Source organism: Panthera leo, chromosome C2, assembly GCF_018350215.1.
Source record: "Panthera leo isolate Ple1 chromosome C2, P.leo_Ple1_pat1.1, whole genome shotgun sequence".
In the NCBI taxonomy this organism is placed as follows: Eukaryota; Metazoa; Chordata; class Mammalia; order Carnivora; family Felidae; genus Panthera; species Panthera leo.
The window spans coordinates 1,507,020-1,532,808 of record NC_056687.1 but is presented as its reverse complement, the minus strand read 5'-3'; the positions used below and the strand labels follow the sequence as shown (position 1 = coordinate 1,532,808).

The following is a 25,789-nucleotide window of genomic DNA, read 5'->3' as shown; positions in this document are numbered from 1 at the left end:
ATTTTCTCTTTCCTCCTGTCAGCTTTGATAAACTGTTTTTCTTGGAATTTGCTCATTGTACCTAAGTTTACAAAATTTTCAAAATAAAGTTCTTAATACTCTCTTATATATGTAATGTTGCGAGAATTCGGAGTGATAATTCTGTTCTGGTATCTCTTGCTGCCTAACATTCCCCCCTCCCCACCAAGACCCCAACTTCATGGCCTAGAACAGCCACCATTTGATTATGTTCATGACCCAGACAGGCCGGGAGCAGGGCAGGGGACGGTCTGTCTGTGCCCCTGGCACTGGGGCCTCGACAGTGGTCCTTCAGATGGCTGGAGGTGGCCCGTGTGTCTGCAGCGATGGTCCTAGCTGTCGGCTGGGTTTCTGAGTTCTTGTCGACATCCTGCACATCTTGTCCAAGGAGGCCTCTTGAGGACCGTGGGGAGCACCTGCCTGGGGCTCTGCATAGACCCACAACTGCGTGCTCTCAGGGCCAAAAGCGAGGGCCCGGCACCCCCGGGACTCTCCTAGTCCATCTGCCCCATGGTCCTGGTCCCAAGGCCTGCTGAGACGCTCAGGGACGCCTTTACAGGACCACTTCACTCTATGGTAGAGGTGTCACTTCACATCACTCGCTGTCCTTTCTTTGATGCAGGCTGGCTAAGCCAGTGTCCTCTCTGTCTTCTCTGTGCATTCTCGTCAGCCTTGCCAACGTCGGTCTGTGTGCCTGTGCCTGCCGTTACGGGTGATTAACGCAGGTTTAATCTCTTCCTTTTCCCTCCCACTCGCTTGGGGCTTGTTTGTCCCCCTGACTTACCGAGGCGGGGTTCGTGGGCTTTTTCCCTTTTCCAGACGCGTGAGCATCAGGCTACGTGTTTCCCTCTGGGTACTGCCTTAGCTGCACACCACACATTTCCATGTGTGATCTTTGTTTCTCGTTCTCAATGTTTTCTGTTTTGTACTGTGATCATTTCCTTTTGTCTGTGGATGATTTAGAAGAGTACCAGCCAGGGGCGCCTGGGGGCTCAGTCAGTTGAGCATCCAACTTTGGCTCAGGTCATGATCTCACGGTTCGTGAATTCGAGCCCCGTGTTGGGCTCTGTGCTGACAGTTCGGAGGCTGGAGCCTGCTTTGGATGCTGTGTCTCCCTCTCTCTCTGCCCCCCCCCCGTCCCTTTCTCTCTCTCAAAAATAAATAAACATGCAAAAAAATTAAAAAAAAAAGAGTACCAGCTAACTTAGAAACACATGGACTCTTTCCAGATATGCCCCAGTTGTTAGACTCTGGGTGCCTCACACAGTGGGTGGGCATGAGCTCCGCCTGATGTCACTGGGACTCAGGCTGTTCTGGATGCTTCCTGGGCACCAGAGGGGGTGGCTCAGACTCATTGGGATGGTGTCCCACGCGGGACCGCTGTGCGATCGTGGCACCGCTCTCCGCCAGCTGCTGTCCTCTCCTACCTCTGTGACAAGAGCCTCCTTTGCGCACCCTCTGTCGTGCTCTTGCTGTGACTCTCGCTGTCACTGGGTCAGGTACTCTGTACCTGCTGGTCTGTTCGGTCCCCGCGGCGGCTCACACGGCGCTCGTCCCCTGTGTCACTGCACTGGGACCTAGGCACTCGGCCTTGTGGCGGCAGAGTCGGGCGTCAGCCTCGACCACTCCGGTTCCTCCTATCTCAGCTTCGCGGTTTGCAGACGTCCCCTGGCCCTGTGGGTCCGGCTCCCCAGGGAGTGGTGGTGGGCTGTCCTGGGCCCGGTCAGACTTCCGCCCAGCGGCTCCCGGCGGGACCACCAGAACCCGGTTCTGTGGGTCTCGCTCCTGTTCGTCCTGCCGTCTCCCTTCTTCTGTGCTGCCTGTGGACTCAGGTTGGTAAAATGACTTCTGACCTCTTGGTGGCTCACGTATCGTCCTTCCCTTTCCTCGGGCTGCAGGGGCCTCCTGTTCTGCGTCCTTTGCCGAGGAGCCTGCTGTATCTCCTGCACACTCTCCGGCCGGGGGAGGAGCTGCCAGCGGGGTTCTGATCGGGTGGGGGTGGCGTTGAGGGACAGGGGGCGGGGGCGAGCATGGTGGCACCCCTTCCTTTCTTCTCCTCACCTGGGTGTGGAGATGGGACCAGCAGGGCACTAATGGGGTCGGGGATGGCATGCCCAGACCTGTGTGCCTGGCCCTGGAGGCTCTGTGCTGGCAGGGTGAGCGTGTGGCCCGTAATCCCAGGCTGATAGGCCATTGTCGTCAGTGCCCACTAGACCTGGTGGCAACATCACAGAACACGGGGGACCGTGTCTTACACACACGTCCCAGCTGAGAGATGTGGAGGCTGGGCAGTGCTCACCCCCGAGGACCTTCAGCTGGGGCAGGTGGCCCCAGGGAGGTGTGTGCTCACCGGGCGGAGCCTGAAGAGTTAGGGCCCTTCCGGGTTCAGCGAGGCACCTGTCTACACTCACCGCGTCTTGTGGACACCCACTCAGGGCCCGCACACTCTTCCCCACAGACGCCAGCCGGTAGCTGTGCCCTGGAGAAGCCCACTGTGGTCGTGCCCTTTACGTAGATATCACTGTGCTTTTTTTTTTTAATTTTTAAAAAATGTTTATTTTTGAGAGAGAGAGAGAGAGAGAGACAGAGCATGAGCGGGGGAGGGGCAGAGAGAGAGGCAGACACAGAATGCGAAGCAGGCTCCAGGCTCCAAACCATCGGTACAGAGCCCGACGCGAGGCTCGAACTCACAAACCGCGAGATCATGACCTGAGCCAAAGTCGGACGCTCAACCGACTGAGCCACCCAGGCGCCCCTCGGTTTGCTTTTCCAAAAGGAAATGTTAACGTTGGATATTTAGGTTCCGTCAGTATGTGAGCACGTTGAAGTCTTCTCTTTAATGACTTTCTAGTTGGCAGTATTTTTAGGCTGAGAGGAGACAACCTGGAGGTGTTTCACAGCCTCTGCCTCCGGACGCATGGACGGTCGTAGCTTCTGAGCCTGGGCTGGAAGGGGCCGGGGAGGTCCCGGGATCCGTGCGTCGCTCGTGTCTGTACTTACGTGTGTGCATGTGCCCCCGTGTGCACGTGGCATTTTATTGTGCAGAAGGTGTTAAGGACATGCCTTCACGTGTGGGCTGCTGCTGTTTGTGCTGGGGTGTGGCGAGCGGACCCTGGAGGGTGACGGGTGGGGTGAAGGGTGATCGGTTGTTGTGTCTCTGCTTTAAAAAGACCTTAACACCATCACAATAATTGAATCTTGTATTTAGGAAGAGGATTTTTAATTAACAGTATTTATTATTAGAATTCGCTTCTGAAGTGGTGAAAAGGCTTTTAAATTAATTGGAAGTAATTGAGTCTTTCCGTGACACAGAGTGAAGTGTCTCAGGCTGGGCGTGGAGACCTGCGGCAGTGATTGGAGGAAACACTGCGCGAGCCCCGGTCCGGGTCATCGCGTCCTGCCTGCACCGGAGGGAGCTTTGCCTCGGGGTCGAGCAAACGCAGAAACTAATCTACCGGTAAGGTAAAACCCTGCAGAAATCTGTTGCTATTTGATTAAAAACGCCTTTTGCTTGATGTCAACTGATTAATTAAGCCTGTTTGCCTTTTCAAATGTGTTTTATTGAGTGTCTTCCAGCAGATTATTTGTTACTGTTAATTCTTTCATCACCCCGCTGCGGCCTGCACAAACCTGCCCGCCCGGCTGCGGGTCCAGGTCGGCGCGCTGCTGCCCTCCAGTGGCCGTGTGGCCAAGTGCGGCCTCCGGTCACCGCCGTGCGAGGCTGTGCCCCATGCCAGGCGCTGGACTAGACCCGCTGTAAAGCTTTTTACTGTAAACGGTTTCCGTTGATGGACTAAAAGAAGACTTATCTAGCACTTAATTCTTGGCGACTATTATGTGACTCAGCCATCTGCTTTTGAGAGAAGTTGAGGCAAATATTAAAATCTGGGTAAATCGAGTACCACGTAAGATTATTTTATGGCCTGCAGAGTGACTAACTCAAGAAAGTTGGGTTTTACACACTCAAGGAGGTCTTGTCATGGGGAAGAAGTGTGAGGAAGGAGTCGGCAGAGGGCTGCTGGATGCTTACCGGGCACTGGCGGGCACCCGCGTCTATTCAGCCATTCCGTAGATGCTGACAATAGCCCGCCTGTCCTGGGCAATGAGGGAAGGAGTGGGCGCAGAGCCCACGGCGGGGAGAGGGGCACTTGCCATCTCTGGGGGGCACAGGTGCACCCACGTCTGGCCACTGGGCTCTACGTGTGTGTCTGGTAAGGCCCACCGGTCCTTTCTGTGTCTGTAAATGTCAGGAATGTGAGGAAACTGGCTCCCAGGGAGACTGGTAAAACAGGGTTTGCTTTGTCTGTAGCTGATGCCCCCCAGCCCTCCCCCGCTTTTCGGCACAAGAGTGGCGAGAGTATGGAAAGGGCAAAATTAAGGTCATTTCCCTTTGCTGTGCCCGTGGGCGGGGCCTGTTCCAGCCGAGGCTCTTCTGGTAGCCAGGCGAGAGATTGGAAATCAGCAGGTCTGTGACTAGAGTTTATGGGCAGGAGCCGAGCAGCACGGAGCTGGCCGAGTCTGAAAGGACACCGTCCTTTAGTGCTGCTAAGTGTAGTGGAGTCTGTGACCTACACGTCGTGCCAGGGCAGTCAGCTGCCCCCTTAGTTCTGCCATGTATGCCAAACGCAAGTATTTTTATATAATGCAAGCGCGCGTCGGAGAAGTGAATTATCTGTAATCCTTTGCACAAATGAATTGTCTTTAAAGGCATACAGAAAATGATCAGGCCCACAGGAGAGCTCTAAAACATGTGCCGAGAAAGCAGAATTAAAGGCCCGGAAGTTGTAAAATACAGCAGCGTTGTGAACTATATCTCCTTCTTCGGGCTCTCAGTAGATGTTTTAGCTGCAGAGTAGGAATTTTGAATTTCTTTCATAAAATGAAAGCTAATTTTGGCACCAGATAGTCTGATGTACTGTAACTTTCCTTTTTCAGTGTGGTTTGAAAAAGAAAAGTAAACACGAAGGGTTTTGGCTAGAACAAGTCTTTATTAGGGAGCACTCGTCACTGTTAGCCTCGCTCTGCCACCACGTTTCCCCAGAGTTCTTTCGCTTCCTGGCGGGAGCACCGTGAGCGCGGCTCTATTTTTAGTTTTGGGCATGGTGGCTGCTCTTGCCCTCCGTGAAAAGATTGAAGCTGTTTCTTGTGTCTTAACGCGTGACGGTGTCTGCCGAGGCTGGGGTGGCTCGGGGGTCACCCAGAGGAGGCCCTGCGGCCCCTCCCCAGCGGCGCGCCTTGGGAGAGGGGCTGGGGAAGCGTGGACTCCTGTTCGAACTTGGAAGTTCCCCTGTGTTTCTCATGGCCACACACACCCCCCCAAAGGTTTTTCCCGTAACAAGTGTTCACGAACTCCTCCTTTTTATTCTCAGTGAAATTCACAGCAGGTACTGCTTTATATAATTATCACCGCATAATTTTAAAAAGCAGTAGAATGCCCAAATTTAGTAAAAGAGAAATTGAGAATGCATAATAAAGGCGTCTTGAGTCGAGACATACGCGGTACTCAGTACTCAGTTCTCAGGCACTGATGTTCTCGGCAGAACCACGTGGTGCGTGCCCGTACGAGCAGGTAGCCGCGAGGGCTGGCTTCCGTCAGTCTCGGAAGTGGTTACGGCCTGTGGGTTCTGAGAGAAGCTGGGCACGGCCTTCCCTGTCTTCACATGGTAGTTACGCTTCGGGACCGTTGGGCGTGTGTTAAAAACACGGAGAAATGCTTCACGCTCACATATAAAACGAGGCGAGGCTCTGGGCTGGTGGATCGTGAGCGGCCTCCCCACCGTGTGTTTCTGGGACGGTCCTGGGTGTCCCACGCAGGGCCCCCTGTGCACAGAGCTCCAGAAACACCCCGGCACCGCGATGAGCAGCCGCTGCCCCCCGCGACACTCGGCGGGGACGGAGTTCTCTGGGGGCCTTGGCTGAGCAGAGTCAGTGGTGGTGGGAGGGAGCACGGCGTCCTGAGCGCGTGGCGCCGTGGCAGGGCTGTCCTCCAGGTTGACACAGGCACCGCCCGGCTGTCGCGTGTGGCCTCTCCGGCTCACGGCAGAGGCAGCGGTGGGCTCCGGGACAGCGAGCAGCGTGAGAGTGATCCAGGCCTGCTCGTCATACTAACGCGGGCTGTCGGGTTCAAGTTGCAAGTTGCAACGGCACCGAGTTCTGAATCCCTGTGTGTTGTGGCAAAAGCTTGACGGTTTTCCCCTTTAAAGCGGTTTAAGGGTTGAAGTAACCTGTTGAGCACAGATGACGCTTTCCCTTGTAGGCGTTCCCGAGAGTTTCTGAAATAAAATTGGGCTGAGAATGAGAAGCGATTCCGTGTGTTTTTTCTGGCATCGGTTATCGTCGCCGAGAAGGTGTCTGTGTGTCTGGCCAAGTCGCTGGCATCACTTTGCCAGGAGGTGTTAACGTGTCTGTGGCTCTGCTGTGAGGTCCCGGATCTAGGGCAGCACCCGAGTCCGCGAGTGCGTCCCGCCCGGGGCTCCGTGGGAAGTGGGATGCCCTTCCGGCAGCCTCTGCCCTGCGGAGCCCGCAGCCGCTGCTCCCCCCCACCCCACCCCTCGGTTCAGGATCTCGGAAGCCGGGGGGTGGGGGTGAAGCCCCGTGTCCCGAGCGGAGGCCTCGCAGCCTCGATGGCTTGTAAGGAAGGCCGCGTCCTGCCGGATCCGCTTCCCCGGGGACGTGGTGGTCCCACAGCCGGAGCGGACCCTCCGGCTTCCCGGAAGGTCTGTGGGGAGCGAGACGTGTTTCCCGAGGGGACCCCGCGGGTGTAGGGCGCGCCGTCTTGGCCAGCTCCGCCAGGTGGGAGGGGGCCGTTCTCACTGAGCCCGTGCGCCACGCTCACGGTCAGAGGGGCGAACGCGCCTCAGCGCTGGTGTCGGTTCCCGGGTGCGGAAGGCTCAGTGAGAGGACGTGCCGTCGAACACCCTTGCCTTCCAGCCTCGAAGGCAGAGTCGGCCAGATCACGGGCCGGGGGTGGAAGCGAAGGGGCTTCCGTGCGCGCCCCGAGGAAGCAGACGGTGAAGAGGCACCCGCGGCTTCCCGAACCAACAGCAGCCGTGGGCGTCCCGGTCACCTCCCCGCCTCACCTGATGCCTGCCCGTGGGGCCGAGGGCCTTAGAGGCCGTGCACGTGCGACCCCCACGGCCCCGACTCACCTCCCAGGACGACTGGATAGTGTCTACAGATGCCGCATACGCCCAGAGGTGTGGACCCCGACTCTGCCTCGAAGGTCGAGAGCTGCGGTGCTAGGGATTAGCTTTCTGTCGCTGCACGAGGAATCACCCGATGGGTGTGTACCCCCAGGAGTGTGTACCCGACAGGCGTGTGTACCACCAGGGGTGTGTGGCTGACAGAGACGTATACCTGACGGGGGTGTGGGCCGCCAGGAGTGTGGACCTGACAGGCAGGTACCGAGGCCTGGCTGAGTTTCCAGTCTACGATACACGAAGATTCCCGCAAGTCAGGAAGGACGAGAGGGTGCGGTGGAATCGGGGACACGACGCTTGCACGGCATTTTCACAAAAGACGGAATCTAAGGAAATAGCTAACAGGCACGTGAAAGGTGCTCACTCGCTCGCTCGGCGAACCCACGGAGTCTACTAGGGGCTGGGATGGGCGCGTGAAGGTGAGGGGCACCTTGGCATCTTTGTTCTCGGGGCCCGCCTGGGTGAAGGTGACGTGCCAAAGAGCCGCGCCCCGGCCTCCTGGGCGACAGCCGCGCGCCCCTGAGGCCCGGCAGAGACCTCCCCGCGGGCGGCCAGGTGGGTCCTCCCTCCGGAGTCTGAAGCGAAGAACGGCTTTTGCATCTTCAAGGGATTTGGGGACAAAGTGGCAAAAGCAGAACGCGCAGCAGAGACTGTGCGCGGCCGCAGACCCCGCGGAACTCGCCGCCTGACCTTCGCAGAAGCGGTCGTGCGCCTGCTGTGAGGGCCGAGGCTGCCGCGCGGGGTCCTGTCCGGGGCTCCTTGTGCGCGCTGCGCCCCGCGGGGCCTCAGGACGACCGTGCCGTGACGGGGTCTTCGGAGTGGAGCGTCCCGGCCCGACGGCGGGGACACGTGTCCTCGGCCCCTGCTCTGCCCACAGCTCCAGCTCGCACGGAGCCGTCCTGACGGCGCGCCCGGGTGCGGGGACCTTAGCACCGTAAAGAGGCGGAGGAAGTGCAGGTGACCCGTGACAACTGTGACTTAAGGGCAGAAGGCCAACCGGGACCCACCGGGAAGCATGGCTGCCGAGGAGGCGGAGGACTGGGGGAGACAGAAGCTCGCGACACCCGGCCCCCAGCGAAGCCGCGAGGCGGTGGCGGACGCCAGAGGGCCTTTCTGGAGCTGAGGGACCCGCCGTCTACACTCACGTTTTGTTAGACTGGAGGAAGAACGGCGCGCGGGGCGGGACGCGAGCCTCTGGATCGGGTGAAGGTACAGGTGACGTGCAGGTGGCCGCGGGGGCGTGATCTGAGGGCCTCGGGTGACGTGCCCCCTGCGCTGCCTTCCCCTCACGCTCCTCGGGGGTCCTGGGTGATATGGGGTGAAGCGGAGCGCTCCCCTCCGAGGTGCTTGGGCTTCCGAGGCCGGCGGCCACGGGGGAGCTAGGTATGAGCAGGAGGGGCACGAGGGACCCGCGCCCGCACACGGCGGGCCACACGAGGCAGCCTCGCCACTCTCCCTCCCGTGGCTGCCCCGGGTGCAGCGGGTGCCGGGCAGGGGCGGGAAGACCGGCTCACCCGGCAGCAGGTTGGGGGTGCGGGAGGCGCACACGCCTCTCCTCTCCCCTGTGGCGGCAGGGCCCCCGGACTCTCGGGAGCTCTCTGGCCTCCTGCTCTTGCTCCCACATGCGGACAGGCCTCCCAGTCTCCTGCTGTTCTGCGTCACGGGGCGCCCCTCTTTTCCGCAGCCCGGGTGAGGCGGGGGACGGCCCGGTCAGAGCCACAGACGCAGCAGATTTGGGGACGGTGACGTCAAATGGTGCAATTAAGTGGCATCAGAGTTTGCACCAGGGAGTCACAGAGCTCCGGGGGTGGTTAGGCTGGGAATTCTAGTTTGGGGAGCCTGTGGCAACGTTACAGAAAGCTCTGTGCCGCGTCCCGGCCGCACTCTTTCGTCGATCCAGCAAACGCGCACTGGCACCTGCGGGCGGGCTCTGGCCCGGGCCGTTGGGACAGGCCCGATGGCACCTGGTGGGAGCAGAGAACGGCCCCCTTTCCGGGTGGGAGACAGCAGCAGAGGGAGGGGTGACGGCCTCTCCCAGGGGGTGGCATTTGAGCGAGGACCCAGGAGAGGTCACCACACTGCGGTGGGGCACGGCCCTCCCCTGGCTTCTCTTCTCCAGACCCCTTGGGGCAGCGGCAGGCCCGCGGGTGGCCGCGGGCCGGGGCAGCTCGTAGACGGCGCACAGCGGGGAGTAGTGATGTGGGCTTGCTTTCCATTCAAAACACGGACAGATCTGAGTGCAACTTGGTTTAAACAGTGTCAAGTTTGAAAAATGTCTAAAAAGCGGTGGTATTCCCGGTTTTTGTGTGTTGTGGCTGTAAGTTTACAAAGGGACAAAAAAATACCCAATTAACCGTAAAAGAATGACTTGAAAAGATAGTTCAAGTGCCTGTACGTTGTTGGATGGAGAATCATAGATCCCCGAAGTAGCTAGAGTTGGTTGGTAATTCTCTTGCTGTTTTGTGCCCGGGGCAGGGCCGGCTGTGAAATTCTGGATCCCCACACTTACCTGTGACGTGTGAAAGAAAGCAGCGGGGTTTCGCGTGTAGAGGCAGGGAAGTCTGGTGCTCTCCACTCGGTTCCTTCTGTTTTCCGTGAAGGCTTTTCCCAGGACAGGACCGCTAGGAACGCCAGCACCCTGGGGGACAGCCGCCACCCCGTGCGGTGGGCAGCAGGGAGGGCGAGGAGATCCCGGCAGGTGGCGGGTTGCCCCCAGAGCGGTGTGTGCAGAAAGCCGGGGCTCCACGGGCCGTCCTCCTGGGGCTGGGGCCCTGGGGCTGGAGCACACGCGTGGCCTCGGGGCACCCTCGCCTGGGAGGACAGAGGGCCGCTCCCCTTTGAGGCGCCTAGAGGGGGTCGGGGGTCTCGCACTCACTCCTGCCTAGCAGCTCCAGGAGGCCTGGGAGAGGGGCTGCCACTGGTGGGGCAGTGGTGTCCACTGACATTGTGACAGAAGTGGGGGCAGGAGGGAGGTGGCTTATTGTCCGAACAGGGTGAGCTTTGAGGGGTGCGGTGGGACCGAGTCTTGAAAAGTACGGTGGTGTCTTCCTGGGGAGGTGGGCACGGGGCAGGGGGGCTGCTGAGCAGGGGCGGGTGGGTGTGGGTGTGCCACGTGGGAGGGAGTGTGGAGGGGGCCGGGCGGGGGGAGTGGAGGGCGGGAGTCTGCCCCAGTGTGGAGGGGAGGGGGCGGGGCAGGGGAGGGAGGGGCGGAGCCTGGGGGGGTGGAGGGGTGGAGGGGAGGCCAGACCTGTGTTGTATTTCAGCTTTTCTGCAAGCGATGCTTTCACAGGCAGGTTACCCAACTTAGGTTTTTGATGAAAATGCGTCGCCCACAGGCTTTGCCTTTCTAACTGAGGTGGCGCTGGCCGTAGGTCTCTGGATTCCCGGGCCGGTCGGTGTTCGGACCAGGTGGCGAGACGCAGCACACGGGGCCATCGCTGTCCTGTGCGCCAAGGAGCATGCTAATGGCTCCTCCCTTAGTGCGCCGGACTCGTTGTGGAAGGCCGGGCCACGGCAGTTTATTTATAATCGGACCGTGCCTTTTCCGTGCGATTGTTCCTTTTCCCGCTCCTCGTGCTGTCTGGGCCGTGGGGAGAGCGTGAGGGGCGTGGCCGTCCTCGTAGGAGCTCTGCGTCCTTGGGCACCTTCCTGGGCCTCCCTGCCCAGCCTCCTCCTCCGTGTGGAGGGGTGGCAGCGGTGGCCACGGGGACAAGTGGGCTTTGCCACGTTCCGACAAGCGTGTCCTTAGCCCGCCACCGCTGTCGTCGAGACGCGGAGCCCGCCTTCCTCCCAGGGCTTCCCTCCTGCCCGCTCGGACTCTTCATCCTTCATGGCCACAGAGTGACCGTGACAGGCCGCCGAGAGCACTCGCTGGGCCTCTCGAGCGGGCAGTGTGGACAGTAGGTGGTGCTGTAGGGTCGTCCAGGACGGCGAGTAGCAGCTTCTAAAGGAAAACCCCCAGTGCGGTCTCTGCGCGTTTCCTCTGTGAGCCCAGATACCGCCTTCCTTCAGGAAAGTTTCTGTTCACTGGCTTTCTTTTACCATCTTGAAGGACCCGTGAAGCAGTGCTGTGAAACACTTCTAAGTGATTTAGTTCAGGGACTGATACGATGTGCAAATTAAATTGTCTCAAATAATTTGTGCATTTAAATAATTGAGTCTATGGAGGGGGCTTAGCTGTGTTGTGGAACTGGAAGGTAAAATTTCATAATCTGTTCCAGTATTTAAAAAATTGTTACTTACGTAATTTACGTGTAACATAATTTTGTGATTCTACTGTTTTATTAAGTGTTTTGAATAGGTAATAGTTAAGATAGGATACAAAAAAAGAAGCCTGTACCATCAAGTTTGAATGTGTGGTGTTAAACAAAACCCAGCTGAGTGAATTTTGGAGGTCTGGTTGGCTTTCTCCAGGGATCCCGAACCAGGCAGCAGGCAGCGCAGCAGACAGACAGAAAGCTCCAGCTCGCTGCACGCACGACAGACTGTCCTGTGCAGAAGGGAGCAGGGCGAGGAGGCTGCCCCAGGCAAAACATCTTAGTTGGGCGAGGTCACTCTCCTCCAGGGGACCGTGGGGATCTGCCACCGATGACCTCGCTCGTGCTGACCGGGTGACTCCTCACGGACTCTGAGATCCCATTTCTGGGAGAGGTCAGAGCCGGAATCAGGTGAAGTCTCGGTTTGGTGACGTGGGGCTTAGCATAAGTGACTCCATTTTGGAGACTGCTGTCTTGTTTTTAATACTGCTAACAAATTGCCAATTTTAATAAGATTAAGTTAGCCAAAGTGTGTGTGTGTGTGTGTGTGTGTGTGTGTGTGTGTGTGTGTTCGATCTTTAGTGAAGAGTTGCCATCGTGAAGTGAAGGAGTAATATAAATATTTTCGTTTTAAAATCCCTGTGAACCCTTGTCTGGCTTCTGCGTGTCCTTTCCTGGCCGAATGGAGCCATACTCCCACTCTGGTGTCCTGCCCTTCTGCGGCTGCCTTCTCTTCTGTGGCTGAGCAGTGGTGGGGACAGGATCCTGGGGGGCAGGCCTGGCTGGGCCACTGCTAATGTCTGTGGTGTAATCCAGGGGGCTAAAAGTCTTGGCTCACATTCTGTCTACGAGGCACAGAATTCTAGAATTTTAGACTGACGGGAGGCTTCAGTGCATAGAGTTGCCTTTGGGCACGGGGAGGGGGGGCAGGTGGTGCTGCGACAGAACCCCTCTGAGTGTTGGCTCAGGCTGGCACCCAGCTCTCCAGGCTCAGGGTGATGGGCCCCCTTCCTGCCCGCCGCAGGCCTCTGGCAGACGGGGGGCAGGAGTGAGTCCCCAGGTGCCTCGTGCACGTGGCTTGTACAGACGGGACATGAGGCCTGTGGCTGCCTGCACCAGCACCCCGGATTTGGTGGTGGAGGTGCTGATGACACCTCCGGGTAAGACTCCGGCCCCTGCCCCCCGACAGTTGAACAACAGCTTGGCTGAAACTCAGCTCGGAGGTCACACTGTCCCTTTCCGAGAATTTGGTGACACTCCATCGCTGTCCTCAGACGTGACTTTATCTCCTCAGGAATTAGATTATGTTGGTCTCGATTCCCTTAGAATTCTTTATTTGTGAATTTCAGTAATACTGATGAGAAATATGTGAGTTTTCTTTGTTTCTATCACCTTTTCTACGCACGTGGGTGTCTGTCCAGTGGCTGATTCAGATCTTTATTTCTGGGATGTTTTCTTCCATCATGACGTGGAATATCTTCCTGGTTTATATGTTCTGGTTTTTGGATCCTCAAAGTGTGTGCCTTTGGCTCTCCACTCTGTGAGTCCGGGCTGTCATGTTTCTAATCCCTTTTCCACTGTTTTCTTCTCCACTTAGTCTTGTTTGAGTTTTCAATCAGATCAGAAATTTTTGTCTATATTGTACGTTCCTTGTACATACCTATGTTTATGTGGCTTCCTTCCTTTATACACATCCAGCTGGAAAAAGCCCTGAATCATTTATAAATAGATGAAGTTAGCCAGAGGTTTCTATTCTAGATTGAGCAAAATCACTTTGTCTTCTTTGAAAGACCAACCAGTTCTACTTTATATTTCAAAAGTTTTGTGTTTTATTTGGTTTTTTAATAATCAGTAATAATATGCATTGTTTTTAAAGAATGCTTCCAAAACTCATCTTTAAAGAAATCCCTGCTTAAACCATGACTGTCAAATACATACCCCCGTTTCGTTTCAAATTTATGTTCACACTTGATCACCATATTTTTTCCAAACCTTCCTTCGGTGTGTAGCAAGAAGTTAGAGCTCTCCCTGGTAGCCCCAGGCCTACTGGCTTTGAGTTATCCCCTATTGCCAGCACTCATTCATGGGCTCACCTGGGCCATCTGCGGGCCCTCTCGGCCATCTGCAGACGACCTGGGCCACTATCTGCGGGCCATCTGGGCCATCTGCAGATCACCTGAGCCATCTCTGGCCCCCCCCCCCCCCCCGGCCATGTGCAGATCACCTGAGCCATCTGTGGGCCACCTGGGATGTCTCCAGGGCCCCTTGGCCATCTGCAGACCACCTGGGCCACCATCCGTGGGCCATCTGGGCCATCTGCAGACCACCTAGGCCATCCATGGGCCACCTGGGCCATCTGCAGACCACCTGGGCCACCATCCGTGGGCCATCTGGGCCATCTGCAGACCACCTGGGCCACCATCCGTGGGCCATCTGGGCCATCTGCTGACGACCTGGGCCATCCGTGGGCCACCTGGGCCATCCTTAGCTTTAGGTTCCTTTAGGCTTTTTTTTTTTTTTTTTTTTTTTTTTTTTTTTTTCAACGTTTTTTATTTATTTTTGGGACAGAGAGAGACAGAGCATGAACGGGGGAGGGGCAGAGAGAGAGGGAGACACAGAATCGGAAGCAGGCTCCAGGCTCTGAGCCATCAGCCCAGGGCCCGATGCGGGGCTTGAACTCACGGACCGCGAGATCGTGACCTGGCTGAAGTCGGACGCTTAACCGACTGCGCCACCCAGGCGCCCCGGTTCCTTTAGGCTTTTGGAGCTAATTATAGGGCCTTCGATTCAAGGGCCTTTTTTTCTTCTTCTTTTTTTCCTGTCAAATCCGATACCTGCTATACTTATTTGAGACACGTAGGTTTTGATTTTAATGTAAAATTCCTTGGTAGAGTTACCTTAAAAGAAAATGGCAAAAGCTTAATTGAACTTATGATTTTAATTGAGTGGGGGAATTTTGCCAATAGACTGAAACTATACTTATCTCTGTCTGTTTAAACCCATTGTAATTTAGGAAGCTGAGACGTTCATTTAAAGAAATGTGTATGTATTATTTTGACCTCAAACCATAAGGAATTATAACATATAAAAAAAGAAATTTGAGCGATCTTGTTTTTGCTTTAACTGGGCAACTCTGTAAACGAGCCAAGAGCGTGGGTCCCAAGGTCGAAGTGTCCTGTATTCTGAACAACATTCTGCCGCTCACGCAGCTTGTGACCTTGGATGCGCTACTCGAGCCCCTGTAGCTGGCGGGCTCCTCTTCATAACGTGGTGGCGCCCGTGATGTGACAGCGGCCAGAGCCCAGCTGGGCACCATGCCCTGCACCCTGCCTTCCCTTGGTCCCCCGGGTGAGCGCGAGCCTGCGCATGGGCCATCCCCGCCTCCTGGGGTGTACGCGAGGAATCTGAGGAGCCACGACGGTGAGAACTTGCCCAAGGTTCTCTGGCTAGCCGGAGGTCAAGTGGGCCTTCAACCAGAGAAGGCTTGGGCTCCGTGCTGGTTACCGTGGTGCTATAATCGTGGCCACGCTGTACAGCTGTGTGGGTTGTACACTGCACAGCTCTGCTCACAAAGACTTGAGTGACATCTCTGATGGTTGTAAAACAAAGGGTGGCCGTGTCCAGGCTGCCCTTGTGCAGTCATTTCAGTCTCCCTTACTGAGATTTGGTGAAGTGTGAGCAAGCTGGCACACGTGTGGTGACTGTCAGCTGACATTCTCTTGGTGAACATAGTCCACACTCTGCTGTAGGGGCTGCTCCCTTGCAAGCTCCCTGCCCATCCTTCCCGTCCCATGAGCTGCCAGCAGCGGTGCCCTTCCTGGATCAGTCCCGGTCTATCCTGGGCTCTGTCCGTTCTCGTGACTTGGGGTCCCACCCCCTCGCACCTCTGTCAGCCTCGGATCCTGGGGATCTGCAGACGTCTCTGACCACAGACAGCAAACCGGACCCCTGGTTCCCGACCCCACCCGCAGTCTGCCCATCTCTCCAGGCTCTCAGGCCGCAAGCCATGGCCATCCCCTCTTTTCTTCTCCGCCTCTAGGCCACCGGGAGAGCCTGTCTGCCGTTCCTTAGCACGCGTCTGCGTTGGTTATTTTTCACCTGTACCGTCACGTGCTCTGAGCCCTTGGGTCTGTCTGTACCAGTCTCCTGACTGGTCTCCCTGCATCAACCCTCACCCCATACCTGTTCTTCACCAGAGGCCAGAGGCCAGGACTAGGGTAATCCTGGGCAGAGGGACTGCCAGGTCCGTGCACTGGCCCAGAGGCCCCTCGAGCTGCCCTCTTGGCCTCCCGGTCTCCACCTCTGCCGGTCCGGCCTCCTGGCTGTTCCCGGGCCACGCCAGGTGCTGCCGCAGAGTCTTGTCCCTCATTCTCAGAACATTCTTCCCCTGCGCCGCCTGCCCGTTCCTCGTGTTTGCTGCCCCGCAGCCTCCCTCAGGCCTGGGGAGCACGGCCGCCGCCCTCCTGCCCCTGTCCCCTTCTGGGCCAATGGCCGCCTCCTCCAACGTACAAGGCCGTTCCATCGTTTATGGTGCTCCCCGTCAGTGGTCTTCCCTGCCCTTGGCGGAACAGAGGCTCCGGGGGGCAGCTGCTGCGGTCCGTTTGTCCTCTGACCATGTCCGGCTCCGGGCCCTTCCCCAGTAGGTGCTCACCATTAGTTCAGTGAGTGAATGCATGCGTATTTGCTGTTTTTCTTATTAACACATAGTTTTGAGGCACTGTCCTGATAAGTCGTGCTTCAGTTTCTCACGTATTGATTCTGTGTAATAACTGACTCGTTGTACAGAGTTTAGAATTCTAATGGAATAAACTCCTTTTTTCCTTCTTAAAAGAGGAAATAATTTTTAAGAGTCTTTTCATAAATTAATATTCTAAGAACATTAAGTTTTGGAGTCTTTCCTCTGAGGACGCTGATAAAAGTGAAATTAATGAGGCACCGGGAACGTCAGGTGCTAAATGGCGCACGGCTGTTTATGACACTGTCCTGGAATTCCAGTAGGCTATTAACTTGCAAAGATGTGGCAGCTGGAGTCGGAAACGGATGCACCGTTAAAGTTGGAGAAAAGGTCTTCAAAGTACTTCTTTAAAGCATAAACTATCAGTTTAATCATTGCAGAAACCTTGTCTGGTGCACGAAATCGCTGCCATTCTGCTGTGAATCTCTTGAAGCTCATGAATGCAGGCATTCTCCTTTTGTGCTGCTATTAAATAATCCTAAAGGTAGAAGGAAGAATTGGGAAGAAGAAAGAAACAGATGACTTCTGCGTTAGGACCTTACTTGGGCCCCGGTAGCGTCGTGTGTGTGGCTCTGAAGCACGGACGCCCCAGGAGGGCTCGTTCTGGGTCCGCGGCACCCACCCGCCACGTCGGGGCGCCGTGTGCCTTGCCACGCCCGTGGACCCTCAGCTTCTCTGACTTTGAAGAAAGCAGAAAATATGGCATTTTTTATGTTCGGAAGATCTACCGTGCACTGGGTTGTGTCCTGCGATGAGGAAAAAAACGATCAGTTTGTGGAATGGTGGCAAAATATATGTGACTGCCATTTTTACCCAGTGTTTTATATGAATGCAGGGCAGATGTCAGTTAGGATTGCACAACATGACGGCTTGTTTTTTGTTTTATAGACTGTTACGTGCCCTTTAGTTAAGAGGCAACACTAAGTAGACTTGGGAGACCAGTCTACCTAAGTCCACGTAACACTGAGTAGACCAGGCCAGTCTCGAGAATGGTACTGCTGTCCCACTGTCCCCCCGGGGCTCTACTTTATGACATCGCGGGGAGGCCAGTGCCACCGAAAGAAGACTTTATGACTTACATTTCCCTAGAGGAGGGGCCGTGCCACACAGACCACACAGTGAGCCAGGCTTGGTCCAGGGTGAGGGGAAGGACTAGGCCAGAGCCTTTCTTAGGGTTTCCACAGGAAGGGCAAGAGGGGGCAGGGGGAGCAGTTGCAGATTGGCCGTTTGAATGATCACGGCAGGCTTTGGGCTGTATTTGGTTTCTAGTTGCCTGGTCCCGGGGTCTGGAATGCTTTAGAACAAAGGCAACACTAGCTTGATGTGAGAGTTCCATAAAGAAGTGAGGAGGTTGTTTGCATAAGAAGGTACACTCCTGGCTGACCCCTTTGCTGTGTTTAAGAGATGGCTCACCCTGGGGACGCCTGGGGGGCTCAGTCAGTTGAGCATCTGACTTTGGCTCAGGTCATGATCCCACGGTTCGGTTCATAAGTTTGAGCCCGCATCGGGCTCTGTGCTGAAAGCTCAGAGCCTGGAGCCTGCTTCTGATTCTGTGTCTCCCTCGGTCTCTGCCCCTCCCATGCTCGTACTCTGTTTCTCTGTCTCTCAAAAATAAATAAAAACATTAAAAAAAAAAAAAAAAGAATTGGCTAGCCCTGGGAGGAGCAGTCTCTCCCTGGGTCTATAAGGTGCCTAAATGCCAGAGCATCAAGAAAAAGAAAATAGAGTTAATATGATTTTTCCCCGCAAGAAACGTATGCCAGGTAGACAAATGCAGCATCTAGGAAAGCGGTTGGAACAATGTCTCCATGGACAGCGTGGCGCACGGAACCCAAGGCAGACACGCACACGGCAGGATGACGGCGGCAGGGGGTCTGCTAACAAACTTACCGCTGTGTCTTTCACAACATTAACTATAATTTCCAAATTAACTTTCAAGGATAGCGTATCTCTTGGATTGTGGTCTTAGTGTGTTTCCACTTCAGGCAGCGTCTTAGTTGACAGATTCCCACGAAACAGTGCGTGGAGTGGGTTTTCGTCGGTCAGCATGTGCGCTGGTGTGGTAGGTAAGCTCTGGCAGGCACCAGCCAGGAGCCTTTGAATCGGTCCACACAGCCTTTGTACCAGCCCTGGATTTACCAGTTTTCTGCTTTTGGGTTTATCTGATTCGTGCCCTAAGAATTTTACATGTAAGCGTATATGCGAATTTTTCACTTTGCAAGTTTTTCTTTTATGAATACGCTTTTCATAAATTGTGATATGTCTTGATGTAAAACGTTTTGTCTCTTTCAGGTCAGGGTTGTGACAGAGATGGGGAAATTGTAATTTTCTCATCTCAAGGGCACAGAGAGGAAACTGGTGCCCCGGGGTCACCCAGCAGCTGGTTCTGACCTCCAGGTGGCCTTGCCTGTGCTGTGCCTGCGAGTGAGGCAGGGTGGGGCTGACGTGGCTAGCCCCCCTTTCCAAGTGGGGGATGAGCTAGAGCCTGGGGCCACCACTGAGCTCAGCTTTCTGGAGAGACCAAAACCCTAATGGAGAAAGAGAAAACATTAAAAATGTGAGTGTCTTCTCATAGCACGGGGATGTTCCTTGTTTTTACCCAACTTCTTTGACCATTATTTTCTCACAATAGTCTCATCATAAAAAATCTAGAGCCCAGACAGCTTTTTACCATTTACCTTTAAAAAAAAAAAAAAAAAAAAAAAAAAGCTATGTTGGATTATATCTGGATTGCTCAAGATTCTGACAGTATTAAGCTCTTTCTTCTGCATAAGAGAGTTCCAGAAGTTCTGGCTCCATTTCTCAAATTGCTGCTTCCTTGGTTCAGTCCCCATTAAGATACCCTTGGGCCCAGTCCCAATGGCTGTGTGCTCCCCTCCTGAGCCCGTGTGTCCTCGGAGGGGTTGGAGCCCGTGTTGTTCTCTGTGCTCCAGGCCCAGTGGCTGTGTGCTCTCCTCCTGGGCCCGTGTGTCCTCGGAGGGGTTGGAGGCCATGCTGTTCTCCGTGCTCTTCTCGCATGAGTCCCTTGCTGTGCTCTGGGTTTTGAGCTTCTGGCTTGTCCTCAGCATCTCCAGCCTGGTTAATCAGAGTATGTAGCCATTTTCACAGTTAGGTACCTAACTTGTTTTGATGCGTAGCAAGGGAACAATTAATAAAAAACAAACAAACAAACAAACAAACACGGAAGTACCCAGGCTTTAAATACAATAAGTAACTTGGTATTATAAAATAAGTCCAAAGAAATTTTCTTGTTTCTTATTTAAAGTAATTGAAGACTGCATATGTTTTCCTTCATGGTTTCCTTTGTGGTTTCTTGGTTCTCATTCCTGTGGGTTCCTTTTAAATTCCTCCATTGGGGATAGAGTGCGCTTCTGAACTTGACAGGGATTCCAAGCTCCCAAGGTCCCGAGTGGCCGCTGGCAGGAATGCCAGTGCAGGTGCGTGGTGCTGGCGACGATTTTTTCCAAGGCTGCTTGTCACGTGAAGTTGCGAAGGCTGTGATGTCTGTCTGGAGAGAGGGAGGTTGTTTGCTGTCCAAGTGCTGCTTCTACCAAACTAGGGCATCTTGGGTATGTTAGGCCAGGCCTTTGTGGGCACAGCACAGCAGCAGGGCACCTCCAGCTTGGTGGCCACAGAGCCGTAAGAACTCCGCCTGCCTGTGCGTTGGTCCTGCGTGGTCCCCGTGGGAACCATCTGGCTATGCACGTGGACGGTGCCCAGACCTGATGTTCCCGGCCCCCAGCCTGCTCCCCGCCCCCGCTTTCAGGCTGGGTTCCTTCCAGCGTCTCCTAAGAGCCGGGTTCTGTGGTTCCACCTGCCGCTGCACTTTCCTCTTCCTCCCTGAGGATGGGCCGTGGGTTCTGTCCCGCCGCTGGAGGCTTCGTAGGGGTGGTCTGCAGGGCTGGCCTGGCACCGTGGGCTGTCACTGTCACAATAATTCCCCCACCCCCAGCCCCACACCCATCTCACAGGCCGAGAAGGCCGTAAGAAAGAAGGATCTCTCTGCTTCCCGAAGGAATCTGTCCCAGACCTGGGGAAGAGCCTTTGCCAGAAGCTTCTCTCTCAGTCCCACCCCCAAGGCCATGACATCCTCCATGAGTTTGTAAGCAACAGAGACATGGGACCACAAAGTCTAAAATACTTATTATCTGGTCCTTAGTCCAAACGATTAAAAATAAAATACATAATTGAGTTTAAAATAGTATAAAATTTGACTATATGCCTGTCAAAAATGTCAATTTCAGTAAACAATAAAGCAAAAGTCAGTAATTTGTTCATGTTTTCAGAAAATACTTTTTAAAAAATTATCTATTAAATGTAAGTTACAAAATATAAATTACAGTGAATATCAAATGTTTAAGTCAAATTATTTAAAGACAACTGAATTAAAAAAAAATTTTAACATTTATTTATTTTTGAGAGACAGAGAGAGAGCCCAAGCAGGGGAGGGGCAGAGAGAGAGGGAGACACAGAATCCGAAGCGGGCTCCAGGCTCCATGCTGTCCACGCGGAGCCCGACGCGGGACTTGAACTCACAAACTGTGAGATCATGACCCGAGCCGAAATCGATGCTTAACCGACTGAGCCACCCAGGTGCCCCGAAAGCTGGTTTTTAGTTTAACACTTTGAAAATTTAGTCAGATCACATTAATAATTGTATAAAAAGTGGAACTCTTGGCGATGGTGGTGTCCCCGTCGATCTGGCTGCCCGCACAGGGCATGCCACACCTGGAGGGTGTCTGGGGGTGCACAGGCACAAATGTGAGAGTAACAGGAACTGCTTCGTATGGGGGCACACTCCTCAGGCACCGTGTGCAGTCGTGCTGAATCCCGTGTCAGCTTGTGTGCCTGTAGAATAGTGAGCTGGAAAATGGATGCTGGGCGTTACTGGGAAGGAACTTTGTTATACAAGATACGATTGCTCTGCATTGAGAGGAGAGTTGGGTGAGTTCATCGGTCTCCTCTTCTACCCCAGTGCTCTGCCACGGCCACCTCCCCCTCCTGACTCCTCCCAGGACACCCCGGCTCTTCAGGGCTTTTGGGTGCAGGTGCCTTTTGTTCCAAGGATGCAGAGCCGAGATCTGGGATGGTGTCTCCCTGGGGCCTGAACGGCGGCGTTCGTCTGGACAGGAGGGTGTTGAGGGCTGCGGCTTGTCCTGCGTCAGCCCTAGATGCTGGATCCCAGAGACAGCCCCCTGGGCTTGGTGGCCCCGCCCAGGGGGCCTGGCTGTACCCCCCGCAGAGGAGCCGGCAGGGCAGTGTGTGGCTCCGGAGGGGAGGGGGACGCCATCCCTGGAATGGGGCTGGGGGGGGGCGGGGAGGGGGGGTGGGAACATAGGTGGGGCGTGCCCCACATCCAGGGTCCAGGGCTGTGGTCCCCGCACCGTGTGGCAGCCGCCTGCTGGGGCTCGGCGGGGCGCCGTGCCGTGTGCTTTTCTGCAGCTTTGTTTTGTAAACCGCACTCCCGTGGCGACACTTCCACCTCCTCGTTTGAGGAGCTCTGTCCATTTTAAAGGCGACAGCAGCCTTTTCCAGGCAGGACTGTGCGGGTCCCAGTGGAGATTCCTGCTGCCCTGCAAGGGGTCCCCACGCACCTTTCGCTCCCGCTTGCGCTGCTGTGTCCGGGCCCGCACGGAAGGGTTAACTGTCACACGTCACTGCTGGGCGGTGTGCTTTGAAGGCGCTGTGGTGTTGGCGAAGCCCTGGTTCTGCAGTTTGAGGGATGAGCCGGGGGCAGAGGGGCGCTGCTTCCCCGAGGCGGCAGGGGGTGCCCGCCGGCGGTGGTGGTGGCCGTGGCCGGGGCCGGGCGGCGCTGGCCTCGCTCGTCCGCATGGCCTCGCTCCTTGCCGGCCCCGTGAGCACGGGGGCCTTCTTCGGCATCGCGGGGCGTCGATGGAAAAGGAGGCGCAGGAAACGCTCCGAGAGGAGAGGTAACCCGTTTGGCCCTGATCCTAAAACGTAAACGCTGGGCTTGCCTGTGGTCCCATGCTTTCTGGGGCGGACTGCTTCGGGGTCCTGCCGATGCCGGGGACCTCCCGCCTCCCCTTTCCAGGTGCCTCATTCCTTACGTTGGCGTCGTATACAGTTTGAGAGGGGGCTTGTTTTAGAAGGTAGGTTTAAAAAGCGCATGTATAGAAGGCATTTTAGCCTCAGTGTTTAAGGTATATTTTTAGGAAGAGATTTATGAAGGCTTAGGAGTTTGTAGTGTTGGGTACTAAAAGATTTTTCCTCCTGAGACAGACGCTTTATAATGACTTCTCCTTCGCTGCCACTCTTTGTTCGTAACTTTTGTAGCCTTAAAACTCCTCTTGACGCTGTGGGAAGTAAGGCTGCGGCAGCCCTTGTGAGAATAGTTTCCTTGTAAGAACACGGAGAACAAGTTCCTTGGATTCAGCACCAGGTCAGTTTAGTCTCTAGTTCAACTTGATGTTTTAGGACATTGAAACTCTGCGTACCTTTTCTTAACACCAGGCTTAAAAGCTCTCATGACGGTAAAAGTCACAGACCACTGGCCGTGGGGTGAGTTGCTGCTCAAAGGGTGTTGAGACTTCGCCGTCCTCGTACGCCGACAGTTAACTAATCGAACGTGTGTCAGGTGAAAAGATGCTTCTGCTGAGGGGATTGGCCTGCCGTCCGGTGAGCCTCCCTTGGTGGGCGTCCCCTTCTTGCCCACCAACTGGTAGGACCGGGACGCCGTTGCACTACCCCAGAATCCTTGGGATGATCTGTGGCCAGAGAGTGTCACCCCTGCGGGGAGTAAGGCGAGCCACCGTGTTGTGTGACTTCCCAGAGAAAAGAAGAAGAAAGCCACCTGAGAGGAGCAGTCGTGCTCAGTCCACAAAGATGCTTGTGCCCAACAGAGCTGTCTCTGGGAGCAGTGAGGGCGTCGTCATCTGTAGACTTCAGGGGCGGACATCATGCCAGTGTGTGCATCCGGGACGAAAGCGCCGTGCCCAGGGGACGCATGCCCAGGGGACCCGGGGCTGGGCCTGCAGCTGTGGCACACCCCTGCCTCAGGCTGCTGTGCTGCCCTTTGTTCCCTCAGTTAAGCATTGAAAAGAAGGGTGTCCTTAAGACAAAGGTAAAAGCAAGAACTAAGAAATGTTGATCAAACACCCTGAATTTAGGATGGCCACTATTCTTTTCCATGGCCCCTCATCACTAAGCATTTGAAGAAAATATTGAAAAGTACAAGAATAATGGTCAGTTTTTGGTTTTTTGGTTTTTTTTTTTTTTTGGAACTTGCTGTGATTCGGATGGTTGGTGCTAGTCCCACTCGATGGGGATGAATGTCCAAATGTCCTCTTCGTGCATTCTAGAATCTTTTTCTTCTCTAGGAAAACCATTTTCAAACAGGCTGTAATTTTGGGGCAACAGCTTGAGGGACAGAGAGCTGCGAGATGGAGCAGTCCAGCCCCCGGATCGAGCGAGCGGTGTTCACTGCGCGGTCCCGTGTGTGGAAGCCCACGGTGAGGGTTCCCGAGCAGCAGCATGTTGTGTGTTAGTTTCCCTTCGGCCTTTAAAAATGATCAGTGTTCCACTTATATCGAATGGGCAAAGTTTTACAAGATATGAAACATAGTCTCTTAGTCTTATACAGTCTTAAGGTGCTCCAAATCATGTGTGTTGAATTTTTCCTAAGACTGGTATAATGTGAGCTTTTCCAAACTTAATTATGTGTTAGAACAGCGTAGCAGCGGGTTATGTGTTGGCCTCAGGAGTGATACGATCTCAGGGATCTTTCATGGCTTCCGAATGACCCACAGTCACTCCCTTCTCTGGGGCGGGTCACTGGCTGTTGACTGTGTGAGGCTCACGTAGATTGGCTGAGTCATCAGAAAATTACGGTTTAAAAGGAATACTGTGCAATTTCAACATCACCCGGGACCTCCACAAAGCAGAGGCTGCTGGGACAGTCAGGCCCCACACACCAGCCTTCCCGGGGCCCCAGCCAGTCCAGGTGGCTGCCGCTGTTGCCTTCTTTCCGCTTGGGGCACAGCTGCTGAGTAAAACATTGTGGCGGGGGGGTGACACAGCATTCTCTTGCCCTCCCCACCCCTCATTGTGTGACAGAGCCTCTGTCTTCCATGTTAAAGGCTTTCTCGTTGAATACTTACCTGTCTTAATTGTGATAACGCCCTTATCTGTGCCTAGCCCTCCCGCGCCCCGTCTGATGACTGCTGTCACATGGGCAGCAGCTCTGAACTGTGCTGAGGTCTGAGGCTGGGATCCCCCATGTTTCCAGGGTCAAAAAGAGAACAGGATGTGGGGACCGTTTATAGAAATGGAGACCCAGACCCATAGAGGTGTGCTTCCTCTGAGTCCTGCTGCAGAACAGGCCATCTATTCCGTGTAGAGTGAGGAGATGCAGCCGGTTGTGGGTGAAGCAGGCAGCACCCGAGAGAGCAGGTGGCTGTCACACCAGGCTTCTCCCTGGTCTCACCTTGCTGAGAGAGTGCCTTCTTGTGAGGTGCCAAGCACTATGACAACTCGAGACACAGGGTTGGATGGAATTTACTCGTCTATCCACCCATCCATCTCTCATCCATCCATCAACCCATCTACTTTTCCATCCACCCATCTACCCATTCCTTATTTATCTACCCATCCGTCATCCATCCACCTGCCTATTTATCCATCCATCCATCCATCCTATCCACCATCCACCCATCTACAGCTCTACCCATTCATTCATTCATGTACCCATCCATCATCCATCTACTAATCCATCTATCCTTCCACCCATCTACCTATATACATCGTTCATCTGCCTGTCCGTCATCCATCCATCTACCCATCCATCCATCCATCCATCCATCCATCCATCCATCCATCTGACTGTACGCATGAGAGCCTTTGGTGTGCTGGCACCAGGGGTTTGGGCATGCACAGGACAGGCAGGTGTAGGTGATAGGGTGGCAGTGGCAGAAGGACTGCCCCAACTCTCAGGGTTGGGATTTGCTCTGGAATGAGCCACCTCAAGTACCATTCGGTGGATGAGGAGGGTGGATTTGTGTGATGCACTCTGCTCTGCTCTGTGTGTTGGGGAGGAGGGGATGGCTCTTCCCCCGTCTCTGGCAGGAATCGACGTCGCCTGTCTTCCAGGAGAAGGGCCCACGCGCAGACAGTTGCTGAGCCCTGCACCCCAACAGTGAACAACAGCAGAAGATAGAAGGCCTAGGTTTTCTAGAACCTGTTGTGACAGATGTATGTGCACTTCGTGGCTTTCATGCTGAGGGGCTTCCCGGCACAGGTGGGGACCCTGCTTGCTTGGGAGGAGCTCCTTCAGCCAGAGGGGACGCTTTAGCGAAAGTCAGAGACGCTCCAGGTCGACAGTTGAAATCGTAAAGCAAACCTGTAGAGTAAGGTTTGTGAGGTTGTTCTGGAAATAGTATGAAAATTGGCTCAAATCTGAACACTGCCTGTTCTTAGTGTAATTATTAGTGTTCACATTGAAAATATCGTTCACGTCGGCTTCTTTTCCTGATTCCAGAAAATACAGTGTGTTTTTCAGATAAGCGAGATTTTAATTAGGTTGTGCTAAGTAGAGCAAATAGAGACTGTGTTGCAAATGCGTTGCT

At 54.8% G+C, this 25,789-nt stretch overlaps 1 protein-coding gene across 4 annotated transcripts in view; it reads left to right on the top strand.

Moving 5' to 3' along the window:
• The first annotated feature begins 3,393 nt into the window (after window positions 1-3,393).
• The window catches only part of ADARB1 (adenosine deaminase RNA specific B1), an 86,293-nt gene continuing 63,897 nt past the window's right edge, over window positions 3,394-25,789 (top strand). For all 4 annotated transcript variants that reach the window (XM_042954761.1, XM_042954762.1, XM_042954760.1 and 1 more), the window contains exon 1: window positions 3,394-3,475. The gene's annotated coding sequence lies outside the window, so the exon portion shown is untranslated. The remainder of the gene's footprint in view (window positions 3,476-25,789) is intronic.